Source organism: Hetaerina americana, unplaced genomic scaffold, assembly GCF_022747635.1.
Source record: "Hetaerina americana unplaced genomic scaffold, ioHetAmer1.1.p SCAF_4, whole genome shotgun sequence".
Lineage (NCBI taxonomy): Eukaryota > Metazoa > Arthropoda > Insecta > Odonata > Calopterygidae > Hetaerina > Hetaerina americana.
Window position 1 is genome coordinate 100,792,477 of NW_027286985.1, and position 25,494 is coordinate 100,817,970.

General features: G+C 39.0%; 1 protein-coding gene across 1 annotated transcript in view; it reads right to left on the reverse strand.

The window, feature by feature from the left end:
• Window positions 1-25,494, reverse strand: part of LOC139692527 (uncharacterized) — a 356,986-nt gene that overhangs the window by 70,897 nt on the left and 260,595 nt on the right. The window contains exon 3 of the mRNA XM_071590749.1: window positions 24,344-24,428. The gene's annotated coding sequence lies outside the window, so the exon portion shown is untranslated. The remainder of the gene's footprint in view (window positions 1-24,343; window positions 24,429-25,494) is intronic.

Here is a 25,494-nt window from a genome sequence, read left to right on the forward strand (position 1 = left end):
TCTACTAAAAATAATAACACCTGGAGTGGACAAATTCTTAAAATGAAGCACGGAAATGTTAACGGTCACACACGAAGATTGTTTCAAGTCACGCCAGATGGTTAGATTTTCGTGAATATGATATATATATATATATATATATATATATATATATATATATATATATATATATATATATAGCATATTTTCAGTCTCTCTTGAGGAAGGCCCCTGAGAGGGCCGAAAGCTCGAACAATTTACCGTGTAAGTGTTCTTTTATATGTGTCTATTCTTTTCTATTTGTGTTATGTTGTGTCAGCCCATTATATATATATATATATATATATATATATATATATATATATATATATACGACAAGACCCCTCGGGATAAACGTATGAACGATATATATTTAATTCATAGGGTCTATATTTTATATTTGGAGAATTTCCAAACGCGGCAAAATACATCTCGACCCTTGACTTTCAGCATATCCATTACGGACTTAGATCTCAATGACCTGTCCATTTTTCTATCGGCACAAATCAGGTGACCTACATCGGCGAAACTGCAGTGGAACCAATGAATTGGCGTATACCCAAAAGTCCTCAACGAAATATTTTAGCCCAGGACCTCCACTCCACCTTGGAGTATCTTTTTAAGTCACCTCGACTTTGATCTGCGGGAGTTGGAACCGACCCTCCACAGAGCACCTTGCCTCCCTTCACGTTTCATTCCTTCCCTCATTTACATCCTTATGCTTAATCACAAACGTAATTCCAAACGCCTCCTCCAACGAACGAGACGTTCGCTCTTAAGCCAGAACACCCAGGGACCAACTGACGGATTGGCATTCTCTTCCGCATTTGCGGCAGCGAGGGGTCAAATCCGCCCTACTCCCCACTCCCACTGGACGCACCCACTCGTCCAATTGTGCCCTGCCTCGCTTTCATTTCCCAAGAGAGGGAAAATAGGAATGAGAAGGGAAGAGGAGGAGAAACGTTGAGCAGAAGTCGACAACTGGACTTTACACGACCCGCGGCGCACTTGACTTGATCAGGAAAACAATACTTCCCTGAAACAATACACATAACACTCTCGCTCACAGCATCCGCCTCTCCTCCGTTTTAAATCGAAAACGTGAATTTTTTAGTGTCTTCCTGATTCCACGACGGGTATTTTTCCTCTGCTTCCCTAAGGGACGGCAGGAATACAGCAGAAAGGTTTTTGGTCCAGAGAAATTAATGATTTATTAGAGGGATGAAGGGGAAATGCGATGGATAGGCAAAAGAGCGATGTAATTTTTCACTCGTGACGCTACATTTGGGATATCCTACTTTAATAGAATATGGAATACTGTTATTAATGTTGAGTTTTATTATTGAATTAAATCTAATTCAATAAAGAGAAGTTATGTTTAAAAAATAGATAACCCATGTAAAATCACAATTAGATTATTGGAATAAATTGGGCTGAAATCAATTAACGGTGGGCAGTTAAAATCTTGTTTAATCTTATAACCAATTATATTGATTGTGCGATTAACCAATATTTTGTTAGTATTGCTTAACGTATTTAACCAATATTATCCTTTGCTTCCTCCAAAGCCAAGGATCATGTCGGTTAATCATTACCGATTCGGTTCAGCGGCGCATACAAGTATATCGGTTTCTTCATGCATAATGGATAATTTTGCCTCTTTATAAACTCGTTATGTCCACAGACATCAGCAAGTCATATTGCAGAAAGGATGGGATTACAATATTTTCTCATATAACCGGAACCAGCATAGCATTCTTGAATACCAACAAATAGGATAATACCTTTTCCGATCAAAAAGCTCCGCAGGTATATATTCCGATGAATTCGTTGATATTATTTTAATAACAACTGCAAAGACAGGCCATTACGCCTGCAAAGGAATCAAGTAAAAATGATATAGCGTATATAGCATTAATCTGTGAATCACTTCCTCAATTGAAATAACTTTTTAAATATTGTCATGATACTGAGAGTCAGGACGCCCTCGTGGCGCCCACACCTCTGGCGATAAAATTTAAGTGTTCTCGTAGGCAACGGGGTATATTTAATTTGAGAAGATTATACACACACCTTTAATACTGACAGATAGGAATGATTGTTTCACTCATTGGTGTAGTTTATTTCACCAAGAACATATGAAAGAGTAATGCACAATCGAGTTAGTTCCTTTTCTTGGGATAAAAACATCTAGTTTTGTTCAAAGGTTCTCAGCCATATTGTCAGAGAACTACTATTGGCGAAAGTTGGAATCGTGGAATTTCGGAGTTAGCATAAAGCAGCTATGAAAGCCGAAAAAGTGGAAACTGTTTTCACATAATGTTTAGCATTATTCAGCTATTCGCCAAAAATGAAAAAACATATTATGGAATGAATAAAAAATCTAAAACGATAATATTGGCTAACTAGCGTTAGATTTAATAAATAAATGGTATAAACAGAAGTTTAACTCTACTTCTTAGAATAATTTTAACATAGGCTAATGAAAAACTTACCTTAAATCCATCAATTCACCAATGATAAATAAAGAGAATCGGGCATTAATAAACGCTCGAAAACAATAAGCACGAATTGAAAAACTTTTTAAGCTTTGTACCACGCAGTCGATTCGTTGGAAATGCCACCGAGGAGGAGGTGGCGTAAGAGGAAATTGACGGAGATGAAGCGGAGAATAGAGGTTCTAAATTAAGAGAGAAGTTCGACGTTGTAAGGAGAGAGGTGGAGGCCAAGACGGAGGGTAGTATAAAAGACGAGGACATCTAATCGGAAATGTCGACGGGCAGCGACGAAAGTTTCCGGAGAAAGAGACAAAAGGAAGGGAATGAGGGGCGACGGGGGAGCCGTTGGCGGAAGAAGACGTCGAAGAGGGGACGGGCGCGCAATCGGACACGTCGGTGAACGGCGAAAGTTTGCGGGTGAGACAAAGGGAGGGCCTACTGAAGGGAAGGGATGAGATTGAGCGTCACAAAAGATGCGAATCGGATGACGCGCAGACGAAGGAGAAGCATTAAGACCAGCCATTTCAGGGTGTGGAAACCGAAAGGACATGCAACAGGGACGATCCTCCAAAGAATTGAGATCAGCCACGAGAGCGGCGTGACAAGGATGAAATCGGAGAGGCTAAGGAGAAAATCAGTGTTGGGTATGTGTGGCTTAGGGCATTCGGAGTGGTAGTATTTGAGAGTGGAGAGACCTTCTGAGTGGGAAATGTATGTGTAAAGGGATGTGGCATCTACAGTGGCCATAGTAATCTCGGTATCTGGAGGGAGGAAGGTTGATTTTGGCCTTTCCAGGAACTGGTATTCGTCTTTGGTTCTCTTCCTTGAGAAAGGTGGCTGGGACCACCGAAAATTCAAATCCTTGTCAGTTTCTTCTTTATTGTTGGGTTCTGTTTTTGCCTTTGTCCACTAGTACTAACTTCATATACGAGTACATTATTATTCATTTCCGTAAGTCTTTCCCTAAGTGATAAATATATATATATATATATATATATATATATACAGACATGTATATATATATATATATATATATATATATATATATATATATATATATATATATACAGACATGTATATATATATATATATATATATATATATATATATATATATATATATATATATATATATATATATATATATAGACAAAAGTATAGGAAAAACTTTGATTTAAACAGGTACACAAAGAAACACAGAAAGGACACTCGCATATGTAGTTAAAGTTGAGGTGGCACGGCCGTCATCTTTTAAAGTTTCCGAAGATGACGGCCGTACCGTCGAAACGTCAACCAAATTTGTGAGCGTCCTCTCTTTGTGTCTCCAAGTACAAATGCTTTAATCAAAGTTTTGCCAGTTTCTTTCCCTGTGTATATGTATGTGTGTATATATATTATACATTTATCATATCTATATTCTATACATGTTTATATAATATATATAATATTATATATATACATGTATAGAATATAGATATAATAAATGTATAATATATATACACAGGGAAAGAAATTCTGGCCCCCTTATAGTGATGCTTGAATTTCACACACCGATGGTACTGAGTGACCTCTACTTGATTACTGCGTTATGGTTATGTATACACAAAAACACTTTTTAACTCTTGTACTGAACGTCATGACAACTGAAGGGAGGGGATCATTTTTGTTTGATTAACTGTTACTGAAAGTAAAATTAAAAATTAAGTTTTCACGTCCCTATTGTGAAAATTGATAGAAAAGAAAAATGAAGTAAAAACTCTGCGAGCAAAGCCGAGCTCTAATTTGGAATGTCGGAAAAAGAAAAATATGGACGAAAGGAACATTATCAATGCCATGATAATTACCGTGGAGTACTGGAAATTTCTTGTAGTTGAGACTATTTAAGTAATCGAGTAAACACACATTTTTGTCGATGGTGGATGATCTTGAGATCACCTGTGAAACGAGCGAGCAATCTCCAAAGACAGGTAGTATTAAGGAATGGAGAGACAGTTATTTCACTGAAGGCGTGGTAAATAGATTTTTGGCGGTGCAACAATGTGACGTAAAAGGCTGTGAAAAATTATCACAGTACCATCCTGGAAAGAAGAACCTCAAACATTCCTCCCTTTTCCTTTCATTGGTTTAAATAACAGGGTTGTGGAACCCTTGTGAATAAAATACTCCGGCATCCTAGGAGAGCACCAGAGTTAATAGCATCAATCAACTCTGTATCAGAACTTCATATGGCCGTCACTCCAAGCACGTGTGGGGCGGAGAAGCGTGAAATGGAATATATATCATAATGTAATTAAAATGAAATGGCTCGAGTGAGTGTTTCGGCGGAGACGGATTTGCATTCGGAGATATCCGGTTATAGAAACTGATATTGGAAAATATTAACCAAGTTAAACGTTACCCAGTGCTATAGTCAATTATTGTACTAAAAACATTTGCAAAAGCATCATTACACCATCTAATGTTGACATAGACAGATGGCCCCACCTGCTCGGAGTCGAAGTTAATTACACCTTGGCAAACGACAGACCCTCATAAAAAAAAAAGGAATATTTCTTGGGAGGGAGCTTTGGTGGGCGTAGCGCGTGCCCTTGTTGAATTAAGGGTAGGATGTGGAAAAGCGCGAGGCCAGGGGGGAGCGCGAGAAACACACACGCACGCCAAGGGTCGAACACACGCATCGATCCCGCCCTCCTCCAGGGCCAATCTCGAAAAGAGGGAACGCGAGGCTGTGTCATCTTCCACCTGGGGATCCTCCTCCCCGAAACATAATTTTCAATTATCGGGCATTCATTCATGATTGCTGGACGCCACCAGCTTCTCAGAAAAAAACCTTCCCTCTGATCTGCTCGGATCTAGACTCCCCCTCCCTCCCTAGGGCATCCATTCCTCTACCATCCCGACTCTCACCCTACCCAGGACGTGCATGAAAATGGCACGCGAAGGAAGCAGAGAAAGGGTGGTAATGGAACATTTATATATGAATACGAGTACGTGTGTGTACACACACACACATACATATATATATATATATATATATATATATATATATATATATATATATATATATATATATGGAAAGTCTCCAGAGGAAGGGCGAAATCGGTGCGCTGTACAGCAAAGTTAAATCGTTATCGGGAAGTAAGAAAGGAAGAGCTATGCTAATAGTTAGAGATAAGGCGGGTAAGGTAATAGTTGACGCAGGAAAGATCCAAGAGAGATGGAAGGAGTATATAGAAGAACTGTATAGTAAAGAACTCAGACCAACACAGTTAGACATTGAAAAAGAAAATGACGTAGAGGAAGACAGCTTAGGTCCAGGCATACTAGACAATGAGATAAAAAGGGCATTAAGGGAGATGAAACTAAATAAGGCCGTGGGGGTAGATAACATTCCCGTGGAACTTTTAAAATGCTTAGGAAAATGTGGGAGGAAGAGGCTATATGGGCTGATCCGTAGCATTTATGAGGAGGGAATCTGGCCGGAAGACTTTGTGAGAGCAGTTTTAGTTCCGATTCCGAAAAAGGTAAAGGCCACGTCATGTGAGGACTATAGGACAATTAGTTTGATATCCCACGCAGCTAAAGTTGTTCTCAGGATCATAAACAAACGGATAGAGAGTAGGGCAAATGATTACTTAGGGGATGATCAGTTTGGGTTTAGGAAGGGGAGAGGTACGCGTGATGCCATTGCAGTAATGAGGTTATTAATCGAGAGGAATATAGAACACAACCAGGAGGTATTTGCCTGTTTCGTACATTTCGAAAAAGCGTTTGATAGAGTGAATTGGGAAAAACTAATGAGTATATTGCAGAACATAGGAATAGATTGGAGGGAAAGGAGGCTAATCCGCAACCTGTACATGTCTCAGACTGCTCAGGTGCGGGTGGGAAACGGGGAGTCAGGATGGGCAGTGTTAGGAAGGGGTGTAAGGCAGGGTTGCCCATTATCACCGTTGCTGTTCAACCTGTATGCAGAGGAAATGATCAAAGAGGCATGGGAAGAACTAGAGGTAGGAATGAAAGTGGGCGGGGAATTCGTAAAATCAGTTAGGTTTGCTGATGACCAAGCTTTAGTTTGTCAGTCAGCCAAGGGGCTGCAAGCATTGCTGAGTGAATTGGAAATTCAGTGCGACAGGTATGGGATGAGAATCAACATTAATAAAACAAAGGTTATGCGATTTTCTAGAAAGAAAAAGGGCAAGCTTAACATTAAAATAGGAGGGCAAAAACTAGAGCAGGTAGAACAGTTTACGTATCTCGGTAGTGTTTTGGACCAACACGGTCAAAGTAGTAGGGACGTAAGGAGAAGAATTGCGCTAGGCAAAGAGGCTTTCACGAGGAGGAGGGAGTTGATGACGGGGACTTTGAGTAAGGATGTTAAGAAAAGACTCGTAAAAACTTTGATATAGAGCGTAGCTATGTACGGCGCGGAAACGTGGTCATTGAAGCAGGAGGATAGACGTAGACTGGAGGCTTTTGAAATGTGGGTGTGGAGAAGAATGGAGAAGGTGAAATGGACAGAGAAGAAAACAAATGAGGAAGTACTTGGTATGGTGGGCGAAGAGAGGGGTTTGTTGGGAGCAATCCTATGGAGGCAGGAAAAGTGGATGAAGGGGGTGTTGACCGGCAGTGGGATGTTGAAGACTGTGATAGAGGGTAGAATGTTGGGCAAAAGAGGAAAGGGAAGGAACAGGATAGGGATGTTTGACGGGATGAAGGGAGGAAGAAAGTACTCAGAGATGAAGAGGGACCTGGTGTAGAGTAGAATTTAGGGTTGTGTTTTGTTAGTAGTCACAAAATATTTGTTTGGTAGTTGTGTCCATCGAAAAACCTACCTTAACCGGTAGATAACCTTAAAATATATATATATATATATATATATATATATATATATATATATATATATATATATATATATACATAAACCATAAACACAGTAATCAACCCGAAGGTCGGTTTGGTAGGTGATGGTAGAGTTCACCCAGTACTAAGCCCTATACGGCGTGTGAAAATTCACACATCAGGGTAGGGGGGCCAGTTCCTTTCCCTGTGCCGGTTATGGTTTCCCACCTGGTACCCGAAAAATCACAAAGCTCATATATTTGTGTACATATATGAATATATAAATGTGTGTGCGTGTATGTGTGTGGGTACGCGGACGTGCACACAACGTAAACACACATTATTGCACTCTCGCGAAGAAGCAGGATACTAGATCCACATCCGCGGGGTTTCCGAAAGGAGCGGGGGTAGATAGTGCCTCACTCTAAGCAACAATACGGAACGCCGGTAAAAATATGAATCCCCGTCCGGATGTATGGGGTGTGGGTAGAGCAGTGAGGGGGTAAGAGTGGTGGAGGATGCAAATGAAGATTGATACATAACAATGCGTGGGGTGGAAGGGGTGGAGGAAACGTGCAGTCGCGGTAGCTGCCTTTGAAAAAAAGGTTTCCCCTTCGCCGGAATTTCCTCCTCTGAGCCTTGGGATTTATTTCACCCGAGAGAATCACTCAATGTGCAAGTCATCCGAGGGCGTCCGACAGTGGAGAACCCTCGACCTCACCTTAGATTTCCAATTACCTCTTGTGGCCACGCACGATTTCACATATCCCGGATGGAAATATCGACCATCACTGAAACGGAGATTTAGTGGAATCTAAGAACCTAGACCCTGTCACCACAAATAGCTGAAGGGTCCGTAAGTTTATACGATAAAGATCAAATCTACAATATGAGTTTTTATTGGGCGTTCATCTCCGAGACTTCAATTCTCGTAGAAATGTTCCTATTTTCTGTAACATTTCTTTGTGTCTCTACTGGTTTGATGTAACATTTTAATTTGCAAAAAAAACACTGTTACCATTGGGTATCTTCGACATTTCTTCTTTTTTTACTTCCAAATTTATAAATTCTTGAAGTTGATTCATGTCAAGCGGAATACTCGCATGTTTAGATTTTCAGAAACATAACGTATATATCTCTTCCGCTTGGACAATATTATTTAAAACTCTCGCTAAACTGGAAGACGTCATTTTATTATCCACCCAGGAAGAGCAATGTACTCAAAATTTGTTTACGTAAGATACAACAAAATTTGAAGACAGTGTCAGTGAAAAAAATGCTAGAAGAGTAAAAGAGAGAAAGAAAAATGTTATGCACTTTGGATAGATATAAGATATAAACTAATTCTGAAATTAAAAAAATTCTTTTCAATGGGTGTTACCATATTTACTACTATATTTGGATACTAAACGTTAATGACTGGTGAGCCCTCATGTCACTCAAAAGACTTATCTTAACCGGTATCCTGCTGCTTATAAATAAATTGAATGTGTTCGTCCGTGTACTGAGCGAATTTGTATTTCGTAGGCAGTAGCATAAATGAAAATCAACTTAGAGATGGAATATTTTGAATAATTAAGGTTAAAATGTTGCTTTTCGTTGGAGTTATGAATATAAAATCATGGGAAAAGTGTGTGCTTTAACAATTTCTTTTGTTAAATGAAGTGTAGCACAAGAAATTGTTTCCACACATGTAAATGATATCAACATCTTTTCGGCAAACATATGTGCGTAAAGCCTAGGCGCATTATTCTGGTGAGTGGAGTAGTCACATAATGAATGAAAGTTTTGGGTCAAAACGAATCTACGATTCTAAATATCTTCCACTTCACAATAAAACGTATGATTATTCAGGCAATAAAGCTTCCTGGATAAAATGCAGTTGTCACAGTAAAAGCCTCCTTTTATTAATGCCCTTTTAATTGGCGAATTTTTTAGGCCGTAAGGTCTTATTGCGAGCGAATCTTGACCCTCAAGTATGAAACTTAACATTCGGGTTGGAAACTAACCTGGCAAACGTGTAATCGGTAAATTATTTCGATGTTACGATAACTAAGAACATTCGTCAATTTTGTGGAATAGCAATTATAAAAGTTGGGATTCATAAAAAGGATACTTTGGAAATATAATGAGAGGGTTGAAAGTCAAACGGATGGTCGCAAATCGCAATATCCAGAAGATCATTAAAGGATGACAAAGTATCAAGAACGCACAACATAATTTACTGTATTTTGAAAACGATACGGTATCATTAAAAATTACGCTTGTTAAGAATGGTCACGTAAGGGTTGATGAAGTAAAAAATCTCCCAGACTTAAACAAATACATCAGACCAGCAAAGGTTCCAAAAGCTCTCCGACTAAAGATTCCGTGAGTAAATACGAGGGTTTTCAGAAATCGGATTTGGAGGGTGGAATGAAATACAGGTACGAGAATAGGAAACGACCAGTGCCAGACAAGAGGAGTAAAAGGCCAAATCGGTTAGGTACAACCATTGAGAACATAAAATGTCCAAGCCCTCGACTTGCATCACGCACCAAAACATGGAATACGATTTCTCTCTATCGTTAAGGGCATTGTGAACGTCATTGATCTCTTGTTCCGGGGCCTGTACCTCGGGGAGCAGCATCGAACATGGGAATTCAACGGTTTCGCGAAATAGAGACAAAGTAGTCCATTAAGGGTACCTTTCGTTCGCAGCGAAATGGCATGAGTCTCATATCACAGCAATTACTAACCTGGTCTGAGATTCAAAGGTCACGAGGCACGGTATTTGGCAACAAAGGATAGGTGGGTATATTTCCAAGATGGATGAAGAGAGCGAACAGACCGGTAATGGCAGAAAATGGCTACAAGGGCGTTTTTGAAAGCTACAAATTACTACAGTCAATTTTGATTTTATGAGCTCTACAAGTTTGCTCATGGATAACATTTTAACTGAAATGTTTTCTCTAAAAATGTCTACTTTCCATTTTTGACACTAAGTGGTGAGTAGAAAGCTCTAAAAAAAATTGACGAATTTTTTTAGATCTTTAATCTTTGGCTGGTTGATTCAGAAACACCTCATGGCGGCTCATAATTACGGCGAAAGCAATGACAAAGACATGGAAATATCCGTCAGTACTCGGGTTATGCATTGTAATAGTAATAAGAATAATGATTATTCCCTCAGGACGCTAAAAGTCCCATGAATCAGAATGAAAATGTAAAACTTCACTAGCCATTTTTAATCAAATTTGACATTACTGCTAGCAGGAGATGTCTTGAAAATCAAAACAAATAAAGATAAAGGAATGAAGAGAAAAGAATAGACTCTGCTTTCACTCCAAACAAGTAGCACGAAGTAAGCATCCAACAATCGGTAACTCGCCAAGGAAGGGGAAGGTCAACTGAAAGCCAAAAAATGGATATTCAAAAAGACCGTAACCTACCAAAACTTCCCTCCGGAACACCAATACGAGGTCCACACGACTTCCTTTACTTGGGAACAATGAAAGAGCCCGATCAACAAAGCCCCACTTTGGCACGCTGGTTCCGTGCATTAAGTTAAATAACACGAGCGCTACCCTGCGGCAGGATGGAGGAGCAGAAACGAAAAAAAAGATCAATCTCATATTATCAACTTCGGCGTCAGAATTCAAATCGTCACAACGTCAATTTATTTCAAATGCATTTTAATATAAAATTCTTTTATTGGTAAACAGGACGATGAATATACAAAACACATACACAAAAGCTTACTCACCAGTGGGTAAAAATAAAAAAAGGTTGAGGTGAAATATGGCGTCGGAGGGAATAAGGGGAGTATAAGCATGATATATTTGGGGGAAAGAGCTGAAGTACAGAGCGTTGTCTATTGTGACAAAGCTCTTGATAAAAACAGAATGGCGTGACCATTTTCAAACCATTGATGATCACAGAAATTATTTTTTTATATACTTGTCCTATCACTTTTATAGTCTTTTTCATGACACTTTGTCGGAATGTCTACACCGTTTGAGTTCTGGTGATAGCAGCAATTCATTATGACAATCTACTGACTGACTGGCATATTTGCACGCACACATACAGGGGCAAAAATATGTCTTTGTTGTTGCGACTCAAACAATCATCTCCTATTTTTTTCCGCCCAAAGAGAGTGCGCCGGGAGCAGTGAAAGGTTCAAAAGGGAGCACTGCACGAGTGTGCCCGGCATGATGGCAGTCTAGAGACGAGACTCGGATCACAGATTCGAAAGTGCACAGAAATCGAAGTGTCCAGTGCAGATGTTGAAGAGACGGAGAAGGAAATGGCAACGTTAGGCCGAAGCCAACAAATGAGGGCCAAAATGTGAGGGTCAATCTGAGGGGTAGGGTCAAAAGTACTACTATTTTCTTTTGGCATTTTTCTAGGGTAACGTTAGTTCGCTTTCAGTGCCCGAATGAAAGGGGATTACTATTTTCATAACCAACCAGTTGTTTAACTTTTCAAAAATACGCGAGATTTCTCAGAGATGCTTCGCCCTGAGAGGGATTTTAGGCCGGATCGTTCTTTTTCAGGTAAAGTGCCTTAGCCCTTGAGCCATCGAGTCGAAAAGGCTAAGCCATCGCTAACAAAGAGAATTTCTAAACGCTTTAAAAGAACAACATGTTCAAACGAATTATCTCACGCACGATACTGTCGTAATTTTTGTCAATTCACGTCTGTAATGCGTAGCAGCAATCTAATACATTTCTTTATCGCTCTTGCAGGGGGTTGCCATTCAATATTAGCGCTTGACTCGGAGCTATTCGCCCTCCGACGCAACATACGTACTCAGGATCCAAGCCAGGTGCATATTTGGGAGAATCATACTACTGGGGACGATTGGGGACACGCTATTGGGTGCATATTAGGGACAACCCTGCTCTTGGGGACTCAACTGGTAACCATGATGTGCTAGAGGGTCCCGCTTACTCCTGACGTTAACGTAATCGGAAGGGCGGGAAACGGGTGAATGTGGGACTCTATACATATTTGTAGAACAAATACAGACCAAAAACATTCATACAATCCCCGAAAGGCGTAGGTAGTTAAATTAGAATTGAAAGTTGAATTACAGGTATCTTCAAAATATAAAAAAAGAGATTAAAAACTCCAAAAGGCTACATGGAGACTTGCGTACACCCTACGGCCGATTAAGTGTTTTCACTACGATACATCGGAAATGTCACAGGGAACCTCGAAATTGCCTTTTAGAACACTGAAAAATAATCCAAGGCCCACATTCGTACCTCCGTAGGTCAGAAAATAGTGGCAAAAAGTTATCCCGCAGATGGATTCCATGTTTCGTTTTCCCCCATGACATCCACAACCACAGAAAAATAAAGAGGCAAAGAGTATCATATGCAAAAGACTTCTATCATCCTCTATTGCGGACGACTTCCTCTCCTTTCCATGAACTTCGTCCAAACCACTTCAACTAACATTCCAGTTTTTTTTTTGCAAAATCATCATTTCAAGGGATAATTTATCGCTCAAGCCAAATCTTTCATTTCTTTAAATTTCTGTTTCGGCAATATGTATTCCTAAGTTATTGCAATAATTTGAGCTGAAGATTATGTTTTCGTCAATTGAAGCAAAGAGAATGGGAAAAAATAATGATTTTTTTTAGGTTGACCAATTCTGCCTTATTTGTTGCGTGAAAAATTCATGCAGAAAAATGCATATTTATTCACGCCCGCCTATTTCATTGATTATTGCACATAATTTTAGGTACGCAGTTAGTAAAAAAATCTAGCAAACAAATTTTATATCACTAATGAAATTAACCATCTATTCCCATTAAAAGACTCTTCAATTGGTTCTTATACACTGCATTCAAAATTAGGGCAAATTTTGGAAAACAACAAGAAAAAAGGAGTACATTCTAACAGCTGGAGTAGGTAAATGACCATCATTTTTAATAGAAGGGCAAATGAATGTGCAACTAAAATGTATGAAATAAATATGATTTTGAACCGACGCAAACAACGAAACACAAATTGAAATATAAAATTCAACTCAGGAAATAAGGACGATTCATTTGTGGAATAAGGGTAATCTATTTGTGAGCTGTTGACTAGCTTGAAATTTTTCTTATTTATTTCATAAGGAGCCAAATGAATTCGCAAATTCATTTACTATGGAGTGAATACACTGAAAACTTAAGTCAACAGTGAAAGATATTCAATTCAGCTGCTTTTTATACGTAGTGTATATGTAATTAATAGATATTAATTCGACGTCAATACTCGTATTTTCAGTACGAGGTCAATACCAAAGAAACTGCGGGAGATACCGCAACAGTAACTTATAACGGAGTTATCCGCTAATATGAATTTCAATGCAACGATTTCAGAGTGTAAAAATGAGTTCAGAGTTTAAGAAGACACCTTGATAGCTTAACTGGCTAAAGCAGTCTACCTGACATTGAGGGATCAGGATTCGTATCCCAGTCAAGGCGAATGATTTTTACTCTCTGAAATTGTTGCATTGACTTGGTCAATAATTATTCAACGAAAACAATCAGCAATTGGCAGGATTATTTTAAGAGTAACTTAATGATAACTAATATTAACATGCATAATGAATCAAATTTCGATAAAAATGACTACTTTTCAAAAATATTTAATAAATACAATGCGCATGCGAAAGATATCTAATAGCTCTCTCATATCAACCCTTACATTCCAGAAATTTTCATATTAGAGATAGCTGTAGAAGTCAGATTAATAGCCACAAATACTGTTACGTCCTGGGGGACAGAAATTTGGGCAACATCCTACTTCCTCCTACAAATGGAATTACCAAAGACGGTTATTTTTTCCAGGTTTTATTTTTCTCTTAATCCAATGCAAATGAAAAAACCAGGTTAAAACAAAAATCTTTGTGTAAAATAAATTTCGACCACCGTCATACCAAATGATACAAGACACCTCCATCATAAAATTTGTAATTATTGCATTTCTTTTTTCATTTTCTTCAATTCCTATGACAGAGCATTTAATGGAAGCAAAATATTTTAAAATTAATATACTTCAACATTTTCAACTTCTTTGTGGTATGATTGCCGTATCACAATTTACGATTTTTCTAGACGGAGGATCATTCATAGATATTAGTTGATAAACGCAGAATATTTTCGGATTTCATTGAATTTACTCGTATTAGTCCTACATGTAATAGCGGCTTTCTCGTCAGACTTAGCACAAATAAATGAAATTTGTCTGTGCGCTACTTCCCAACCGACAGTGGATGCCAGCGGAAGAGATCGCACATGGCACGATTGGACACTTCAAGTGTTCAACTCCCCCGCCACACGCCCTTGCGGCAGCTTGCGGGGTATTAAGTAGATGTAGATGAAGTGTTATATTGGCCTCGCACTTCTTAATTTAAGCGTATGAACTTATTTCGAGATTCAACCATAAGGCTGCACAGTTATCGGTAGAAAGTGAAAATTGAAACAAGTCTGGTATTACAGAAAGTAAATGAAATGTTTTCGTCCACGTTCCTTAGAGCTTTGACGAGGGAATCACGGAGTTTCAATAAATAAAAGTTTAAATATGAATGAAAGACAATGACCATATAAGGATTAAGAATGGAAGAATGACTGATTTTTATGGCCGAACAAACAAAAAAAATCGTAATTTAAGGATCAGGTGGGGGTGTTTCGATGACTTAGCCGCATTCCTTAAGATCAGCCGTTTTCTTAACGCTAATGCATGGATGGTAAAAATAAAAAACGGGTTGATAAATCGAAATCGGTGAGCTTCATTCCCTGGTAATTCCTGTAATCTGGTTCTCACAAACATGAGTGTGTTAAGGCATATGCCCGTAATTCTCTATTTCAACCATGTTGTCCTAACGGAATATTTCTTTCACTTAATTCGTTGCTTGACATCCAGGCACTCAATTTGGCATTAAAAGAGCAAGCCTTTTCTTTGCTTGAGGAAGGTTCAATTCTCTGAAAGTATATCAAGTCACATATAAATATGACGAAATATTTCTAGAGATATCTCTGCAAGTCAGAAATATTTAAGGTACAGGATTGATCTGTGGCATCGGATATTTCGGCATTTGCAGTTGAATAAAAATGGTTCCCTTCGGATTCCGGATAAGTGGGGATGGGCTGACGGTATTCTAGAGAAGGAAGGAACTGAGAAGGTTATAGCAGAAGGGGCCGGAGACTGGGGAAATGGAAGGGGAAAGTGGGGAAAGGTTTGCAATGGGAAGAGCTGGGAGGGGAATTTTCGGGTCGTGTTCGGAGGCGTATTTTGGCATCGGGAGCATCCCGATCAGGGAAGAACTCTTGCATGAGGCTCGGCAGTTTCATTTTAATAAATAGGGGTGTGGTAAATTGTCCGATATAGATAATAGGGCATAGTTGGCACTTCAGAAGGGAAAATATATTGCTGTAAGTACATAAGAGTAGGGAATTGGTGGGAAAGATATAAAAAGCGGGTGTGAGAGGGATGGGGTTCGGGTTATGAAAATAGGACATGTGTTGTATCTTGGTCTATTGCGGGGCATAGGAGTGGTTTTGGGACGGGGCGGGGATATAAGGAGTGGATTGGTTCATATGATCAGATCTGATAATTTGGCAGGGCGTTTGAAAGTAACGGAGGGGTATTCGGGAAAAAAGGTTGGTGGTGGAATTATAGTTTTTGAGGATAGGGTGAGGTCTTTTAGGATTAATCTCAGAGACTCTAGGACAGGGAATTATGTGGTACAAATTGAAAGACGGTGGGTTTCTGCGGGGAAGGAAGATTTGGGAGTGTAAGCCTGCCTTCGGATTCTTTTATTTAGGAGGGATTAAGGATAACCTCGAAGGAGGAGGGAATGGTGTAGATTTGAGAGGAATTTATCAAGGGAGTCGGGATGATTGCAGACGCTCCATTTCTTATTCCCTTTCCATAATGGGAGAAATTGAGAGCTAATGGGATGTTGAAGGTTACGATAGAAATAAGAATCTTGCATGCGGAGGGGAGAAAAAGGAAAATGATTTTTGACAGAACTGAAGATATAATATAAAAGCGTCTAAAAGTAAAAAAATATGAGTAATGTGTGCCCGAAAATGCCAAACGGCCACCTAGGTTACTCTGTATTCGGCAAACTAGTAGATAAGTAAGTACTGGAAAGCAAGAATAGAAAATTAATATTGTGCATAAAATATTAAGGGCCTTTTGCGGTGATCGTATCTCTAATTGGCGATATGAATATCAAAATTACGTCTTTTTCATTGTCTATATATGGAGCAAAATTCCATTTAAGCACCTACTTTGAAAAAATAATGAATGCTTTAATCAATAATTTTATGAATAATGATAAGCAACGACCGAATCATTTCCTTCTCAAGTAAAAGCATTACAATAAATTATTTATTTCGATTAAACGTTTTTAAAAAAGTATTTTTGAGCGATTGTGCAAGATTGAGTGCTATAAAAATGTTCAATAGGTTGTAACGGGTTTATCTTCGAACTTTATATTGAGATGACCTTTACTTTAAGCTATATCATCCCAAATGAATATGATTAATCATTTTCAATGGTGTTATTCGGTTTGAACTAGCTAATTATATAATTCTCTTCGAATCATACCTTTTTTCCCCATCTGATAACTCAATCGTTTTTTTCTCCCCATCTTACCAATCACCTTCATTGTAATCCAAGACTAGTACTCTTTTTTCGCATTTTCAGGGCCCATTGCTTCCTCCGAAGGTCCTGGTATACATTTTTAAGATCATTCTGCGCTTCATCCACCCTTCTCATTCTCCTCTTACTCATTTCGAAAGTTATCAACAGATATTTTATGTTCTTCTTTTTATCCAATTAAAAAATCCCTATCCACAACGTTCCGTCCTCTGTAATCCTCTTGAATTCTAAGTAAGGTTTCATAATCTCCACGTCATGATCCAAATCTGCTTCTGCTCCCGGGGACCTGTGGGAATTCATGCCATGCGATAACCTGATTTATATCTTAGTCCATGTCCCGCATTTTCCATTAATGCTTCCAACATCTACTAAAGTGCTAAAGCTGGATGTCCGTTGTTGTTCAACATATCCTCAGGGAAAACTCCGCCGTTTTCTCAGTACGGTCATCCTTCGTTCCCAAGCAGCTCTGCCCCACCATACGCCCATCGCTCTCCTCGCCCACCGCCGCATTCCAATCTCACACGAGTGTTTCCTTTCAAAACCCTTCCTCATCATTCCTTGTAATTCCCCTTTTACACCGGTTCCTTCCCTTTGGGTCCAGGTTTCGGCCTGTACTCAAGGATTGGGGCTTTAGTGTTTCAATGTGCTCTTTCTCAATATGATTATATTATACCTCTTATGTTTATCACGTTTCCCCCGTTATGGAGCAAATATATAACCTTTCCCCAAGAATTATGTAAATAATCATGAATGTTGATTTGATACACCTTCAATGTGCATTACCGCGCAATTATTTTCATAATTTTTTCGCAATATTCCCTTCGCACGGTCCTAGAACATTGTTCAGAGGTGCTTTCCCGTATTCTCGTCCAGGTATTTTGGACACTTTTCCTCCCAGGATTCACTAGTCACTTTTTTCCTGTACTTGTGTCTCATGCGTGGTCTGCATTGTCTGTTCCTGCAATGTGCATGCCTGGTTTGGATACACCCCCTAATACGCACCTTCCTGGTGGCCCACAGGGTATTATGTATATGTAGATGATGTCATCATCTCTTCGCTTCCTCGACCCTGAACCGGGATGCGCTTCACCTGCTTCCAGGTCCTTTCAACTCTCGCTCTCGCTCCTGCCATATTAATATATATTACTTTCAGAATTAAGGATCCTGAGATATTGTAAACATATTAAATCTTCATCTAACATTGTATTTAATACCACTTTCATTGATGCATTTGATATGTTACGAGTAATCATCCCAAAATCAACCAATTGAGAAGTATGGCAGATTCCGTACCCGATAATTAGAGTAAAATTGGCATGTCGACTGTTAATATAAGGACACTATTTGTTAAAATTTTCATCTCAGCTAACACAAGTAATCACTTCCTACTACTTCACTTCCTTGCGAAATAATTTCTTCCACTACTTGTACGACCTTCGGCTTCTTTTAATTTCTTACTGTATTTTTGAAGACCAGTGCAAGAGGGATTTTAAATAAATGACTAAGAATATTTGCATGCCACTATTTACATTCTCATTTTATTTTTTGCACTGGTATTTTGCTAGTGACATGTATTGCACATTAATATGTTTGATAACTTAATGGTGTTCATTTTTAAGGTTCACTTGAAACTTTCCACAAAATACATTTTCTTTTTGTTAAAAACCATCCAGTTGCATTAAAATTCCATCCTCATTTATGATTTTAGAGCAGAGCAAATTATTTTCATCCTTTGGCCAGATATTTTCACCATTCCATTTGAATGAGCATTGCACATTTTTTTAAACTTTAACAGTTTATGCAAACAAAAATTGTATTTAATATAATATTAATCATACGATGTAACACGACCAGTAGATAATTCATGCTGGCACCTAACCCTCGTTCCCCTAGCAGTTCCAGCAATCGCGTGACGCTTTCTGTTAGTTCATAACAGATTTTACGATCAAAACGCAGAGAAATTTCAGCAAATCGTTGCTCTTTTCTTCCCAGATCCGAGTGGAAATTGTTACCCCTCTGCCCTGAAGACGAGCCTCACGCACTCACGCCAGGCATCCATGGACCGCTGGCGCAGGGTGGGAGGAAAGGAGGCGGAGAATGGGGAGTAAAACCTTCTGGGGGGAGTGAGGGTGGTTATTGCGCGGGGGTTCACCCCCCTGGGGGACCGAGAGAGAGACGGGGTGTGAGCTAGGAGGGAAAGGGCCAGGGAGGGGGTGACGTTGGAGGTGGGTGAGAGGGTTCGGTCGGAGAGGATTTGCACGGGGAGTAGTTGTTGTCGGAGGATTTTCATCCGTTACCAGTGGAGATGTGGTTCCCCGGGGATTCATATCAATATTTGATACGCCGGCGCCAAAAACAGAGTTAGACTGCGAGGCAGGCAGTCTTGAGCATATTTTCCCGAGCGCGCACGAGGGTCATGGGGTCGGCCGTGAGAATTCCCTTTGTTCCCCTTTTGCCATTTACATGCCAAGAGTTTAGCAAATAACTGCCCGAGAATTCTCGAGAGTATAGCAAGCCTTTTCCGGAACTATACATGGGTCCCTGGATTAGATGTCTACCGTTGCTTCACATTACTCGAGGACGCGTTAAGACTAAAGACATTAGTCCCCCCTCCGCTTCCCAATCAATACCGCGAGCGGGTGTCACGCACTTAACACGAATAACTTCCGAGACAAATGGATTCATCTATTATTAGCCATTATTCGAATTCAAAACGAATTAAAATTGCGACACACCAATTTTGTCATTGCTACTTAATTACAAATTGTATTGTCCATTAAAATTTTCAAAACATTATTTAAAATAAATACATTTTAGGTTTGGGTTGCTCAAATGTTACATCTGTATTGAGTAAAAGGATGCCACTAATCTAGGGGGATCACCAAAATTGTACATCAATTCCAAGTTCAACTCAACATCATTTGAAATCCATGAGAAATAAACCGAAATATTTTGTATACTAACAATTGTATATGGCATTAAAATCATATTGCTTCATTTAAAACCTTGTTTCTTAGAACTGATTTTCCTCCTAGCGACGACGCTGTACTTTTCTCAATTCCCTCCACAATGAGCAAGTCAACAGAGTAATGCGTGGTGTTTAGGACCATTATGGAAATCAAGAACTTTTTATAGTATATCAATACACATAAAATAATGACATTGTTACCCATCTCACACCATGCTCAGTTCTGGACCTTATTCACCAAACAGACACCTATGAACTTTTGTGAAAGGAAATTAAGAAAACGAGAAAGAGTTTCACAATGACCACGAGGCGATTAAAATTTTGAAAAAAATATTTTGTTAACAATGTTATACATCATCCCTATTTTTATTTTATAATTGAACATGGCAAAACAATCTGCATTATTATTTTGCCAAGGAACCTTCTTATTGAACAAAAGAATATGATGCATACGCATTAACGCTCGTACATGGCGGAATGGGTTGTATAAGGGAAGAGGCGTTTTTCACGGAAGAAGATGTTATAGGCGAAAACTGATTGTCAAAGGGTTTTCAAAATTCAAGGTTTTTACAGCCTGAGCTATATGCAACATCGAGCAAAGTTTAACTGTTTCCTTCTATCCTTAAATGAAAAAAAATTGTATTGTCAGAAGTTCAATGGAGCATACTATATGTGCCAAGCAAATTGGATCAATTTTTGCATTGCATAAATATGCCTCTAATAACGGTAATTTAGGAACTCCTTTCATTCATTACTCTCAGCTAATTGTGATTCCTAAAACATGGACGATTTCCTGCGTAATGTTGTAGCAGGTCTTTAATTACAAGTGAATTCATAGACACGCTAAATCAGAGATTATGGTACGTCCGGGCAGAATGATTATAGAGAAATTGATTCTTTACTGACACAACATAATTTTAACCCATTTAGAAATCCTACATACGGAACAAACTTCGCATTCAAATGTATTTGAAAATACAGCCGAAGAAGATTAAACGGTACATCCTGTAATATCTCCAATCGCAACGCTGGTATATAAATAACTGCTGTCGACTCAGATTTTTGGATATTGGCTAGTGTTTTGTTGTACATTGCGGCATTTATATACCTAAATTTAAGATCAATATAAATGAAATAGTTCAAGAGGTAACTTGGAGAACAGAGAGAGAATAAGAATGGGAGAGTAAATAGTTGACTGAGCAACAAGTAATGAAAATGAATACAGCAGTTTTAACACAAAAAATCCACGAATAAAAACATGTCTCAAATAGAATAAAAGTTTACGGCCCCTAAGAGTGTTTACACATATAATAAGTTCAGCCAGCAGAGTAAGTTTGGTCTATTTACACCGTCATTCTATACAGAGCTTCAGCAAGAACAAGAATACGACTATTTTAATATTTCATAAGAAAAGAAATTATACCGCATTAACAACTTAAGTTAAGAGTATCTATTAGCGTTTAGTGAGGGGATAGCGTGAGGTCACAGCCATAATTACGATATTAATAGGAAGGAATATTCATAGACCATGACCAAAATGCCGAAGCCATTAATGTTCGGGGAAAGAGTTTCTCCAGACTTAGCGAGAAAAAAATTAATTTCACTCCGAAAATGAGTAAAAAGGTATGATATCGGTGGTAGCTCAAGGTAATGTATTATGCTCAGGGAAACATTATGACTATGAATCTTCGATTAAAACTTTCAGAAGAAGAAGGACTACTGGTGACTAGAGGATGAGCTAGAGCTCATGAAGGGATACTCGTGTGCCCGCAGGAGCATTGAGAATATTAATAAAACATATACAAATACAAAAATTAGAATATCTACGCTTTTTTCGCAGATATTCAGGATTTTCAAGCCCCTCGATTGATAAAGAGCGGAAAAAAATTAATTTAAGTGCAGAAAACATTTGAAACGGGAGGATTAATGCCAAACCTCAACCCCACCGAGATAGAATACCTTCCGCAAGCTTGAGCACGGAACGAAGAATTGGGCATGACGTTGACAGAAAGGGGAGTAAACCCTGGATTATCAGATGCCTACAACCCCTTTTTAATTGATATGCCAGGGGGTTTGGCAAGAGGGGCAAGGAATGAACTGGGGTTAGGATTGAATATTGAGGGAGAGCTGATTAAGACAGATTTGTAGATGATCAAACCTTGGTCATCTAATCACCATGAGGGATTATTGGGCGCATGAAAGAATCAGTGAGAAGCACCTATAAATCTTAGGAAAATGAGCGCAATGGTTTCCTTAATAAAGAGCTATGACGTAGTAAATGTTGATATGGGAGAGTATACCTTTCAGAAGATTAACTCATGCATTTCGACTGTATTTTGGAGGAAAATGGCCATAGTGATATAGATATTAGAAGATTAAACAAGCAAAGAAATAAAAAAGAAGAGATAATTGATTAGGCTCTCTCGAGTGGACACGTACAGATATTATCGGGGGAATTTCAAATTATAGCGCAGCGTTGCATCGTCCATAAATTAGTCCTCGGAAAAAGAGGATGGACTTTTCTTAATTCTGGTTATACGAGGATGAAGATTAAATAATCTCGATAGGCGAATGAGATGAAGGATGAAATGCTCGATACTTCAAATGAGAAAGCATGATAACGTTATACATTTTAATGAGAGAGAAAAAATTGTATGACTTTCATAGTAAAAGAAATACGATTCAGAAGACTGGGATTAATGAATGAATAGCCTTGCAAGAAGAGTGTTACTAATAATTTTCAAATTACAATTCATATAGACGTGCTGCCTAGAGCCTTAAGAGATAATTTTATTAATTACTTTTATCATCAATTGATTAAGTAGGGGTTGGAAAATGCAGCATGAAGAATTTCATTTAAATGGTAAACGAGCAAATTGCAATTACGTTGTAATTATAAGTTGTAGGTACCGTGCAATTAGCAAAAGGAAATTAATTTTTTGGATGACGCTGGAGTGTTGAGTGGCCGAGATAAGATGGTCCGAGTGCGTACATCCACAGCTATGCGGAGGATTGACGTTGAAGGGGGAATGGCAGAGGAAAATGAGGGCTAAAAGATAAAAGCACATCAAGATTTATGGGTCTTTAGGGGGATAGAAATCCTATTGGGCAGGCCAAAGGGGAAAAGGAATAGGATTAGCGAGAGTCTGGGAGGTGGATACAGCGAGCGAGACGGAAACCTCCGATCAAGGAACATGAGATTATTTTCCTTTCACTGCCTACTCAATATTTTAACAGGCACAATGATGCCTTCCACCATAATACGAAATCTACCGATAAGTGGGAGCTTTTGTACTGTCATTAAACCGCCGTTGCACATCATCTAAGTCTTTCGGAGCACTTTGTTCTAGCCTAAACGCTTAATTTATCATACATTGTTCCCATTTCCAGTTCTTGATGCTTTTTAAATCGAATGGGTAGAAGGCTTGGGAGAACGGCGTTGACACTAGCTTCACGTGCTCTCACTCCATCAATCTTGAACTGAACCCTCCGCGATGACGCATATTGCGTTTCGGACAACGAATTCGCTCAATAGGAAATTTCTAAGGAAATTGTCTTCGTCTGTCCCATTCCTCTTAGAATCGATGATCTTACGAGAATGAATCTTAAATCTTTCTCTTTCGCCCCCGAAAGTGCATCATCTCCAGTTGGTAGCGGATTGTAATAAACTTAAAGAAATTACTTGGGCTCGTCCGTTCTTTTTCCTTTTTTATTTTCAAAGGAAATTATTACTCTTATTCAGTCCAAAAAGCATATTCTATCTCTTCCTCTTCCTACTCCCCCAAAACTCTTTCCTCTACAAAAAATTCTGACATCTAGCAAATCGTAACTGGCAATCCGGCGATTAAAAGACGCTTTACTCGGTTCACCTATATTTTTATACATCTATGACGACTTTGAGCTATGCCTTTAAATAATAAGCATTGTGTCGATCGGAAAAAACAGAATTCCATATATCTACAGCAGTAGACATTTTTTTTCTGAACTATTCATCTGATTGAACTATTGCAAGTGAGGCGGGGTTAAGCATACCGGAATACACTGCACCAAATTAATACAGATGATTCAAGCATCACATTCAATCTTTTTTTTAAATGATCAGCTCCGATTCAGGATTGAAAATACTGTGATGGGGAAGTAAAATACAAATAGAGGTTCGAGGGCATTGAGTTATATTTATCGAGAGGGACTGCCCTAGTTTCAATCTTGCACTTCCATGAATTAAACTGCATTCGCCAATCATTTGATTCATACTGCGCACGCTCCGACCGATGGGGCCTGAAAGAGGCACAAAGCAATGATCCCTCAAATCTATTTCATTTCCAAAAATAGGACATAGGACGAAAAAATAGGAAATCAATTACTTACTAGCCGAGCATCAAATCAAGCGGCAGGAGAGGTTGTTGGCAACTTCATGACATTTCAACGGAATCAATCTCTCCACGACACGGACCTAAGTGGAGAGGCAGAAGATCACAGATCAAAATTTAGTACCAAGTATTTCCTGCGGAAAGAAATTCTCCAAAACTAGTGTAGACGGCATTGTCATAACAGATCGAGAGCATTATTTTAAATTACGAAAACTGATTCTCTTCGATTGATTTAAGATTGCGATGTTTGTATATTTTCCATACACCGCCAATGTTGTACCCCGTACTATCTTCTTTAATGAGACATTAGTGTTCTCACCCGTCTAGATCACATATGCACATATACATTCCTCGAGTAATTCCGCATCGGACACGGACGGCTAATGGAACTAGGCCAACACGGTGCGACTATACGACATAAGATCAATACAGTTATCATATACATCGGGTTTATTTTAACGAGATACAAATCATAATGTGTATTATCTCATTACATGGGGATGCTACAAACGATATTGCTAGAATTAACCGTTAATTGCCGTCAATTCGGTCAACCGTGCTAACACCGGGATCCATCTCATATCTGCATTAGTGCCTGAAAATTAATACTACACAGCTGCAGTTAGAGCACCAATATCGGAAGTGGATGACCAACGCTTAATTCGTTGGCGAGATGCAGCTCCCTAATTTTCTGCTCGTTACACCCGGCAATCGTTAAGTAAATCAAACTGATCGATCACTCGAAGAAACATTCAGCGCCTAAATTTTACTTTTAAAAATGCGTAGACAAGGGTATTTATTTTCAATTTCAGTTGATATTTCAACTAAAAACCTTTAAATGAGAGACAAGGGATTATCAAAGACGCACTGGGGAGAGAGTTGGCACTGGCATAATACTTTTACTTGGGCGAACAGAACGGGGAGGCTTCAAACTCGGCGGGTACCGTTCAATCCGCCACCGCAGAGGAATCGCCGGAGACCCGACGAGACCCCCCCGATGGCTCAAGGCAAGAAGTTCGTGGAGAACACGAATTTCCAAACTTGGCTTTCAGGACTTTCAAAACTCTTTGAAATAAAGGATGAAGGACGTTCCGCGTGGAGAGGTCAGTTAGGGAATCTTTTTCAGCCGCCACAACCCCCAGAACTTCT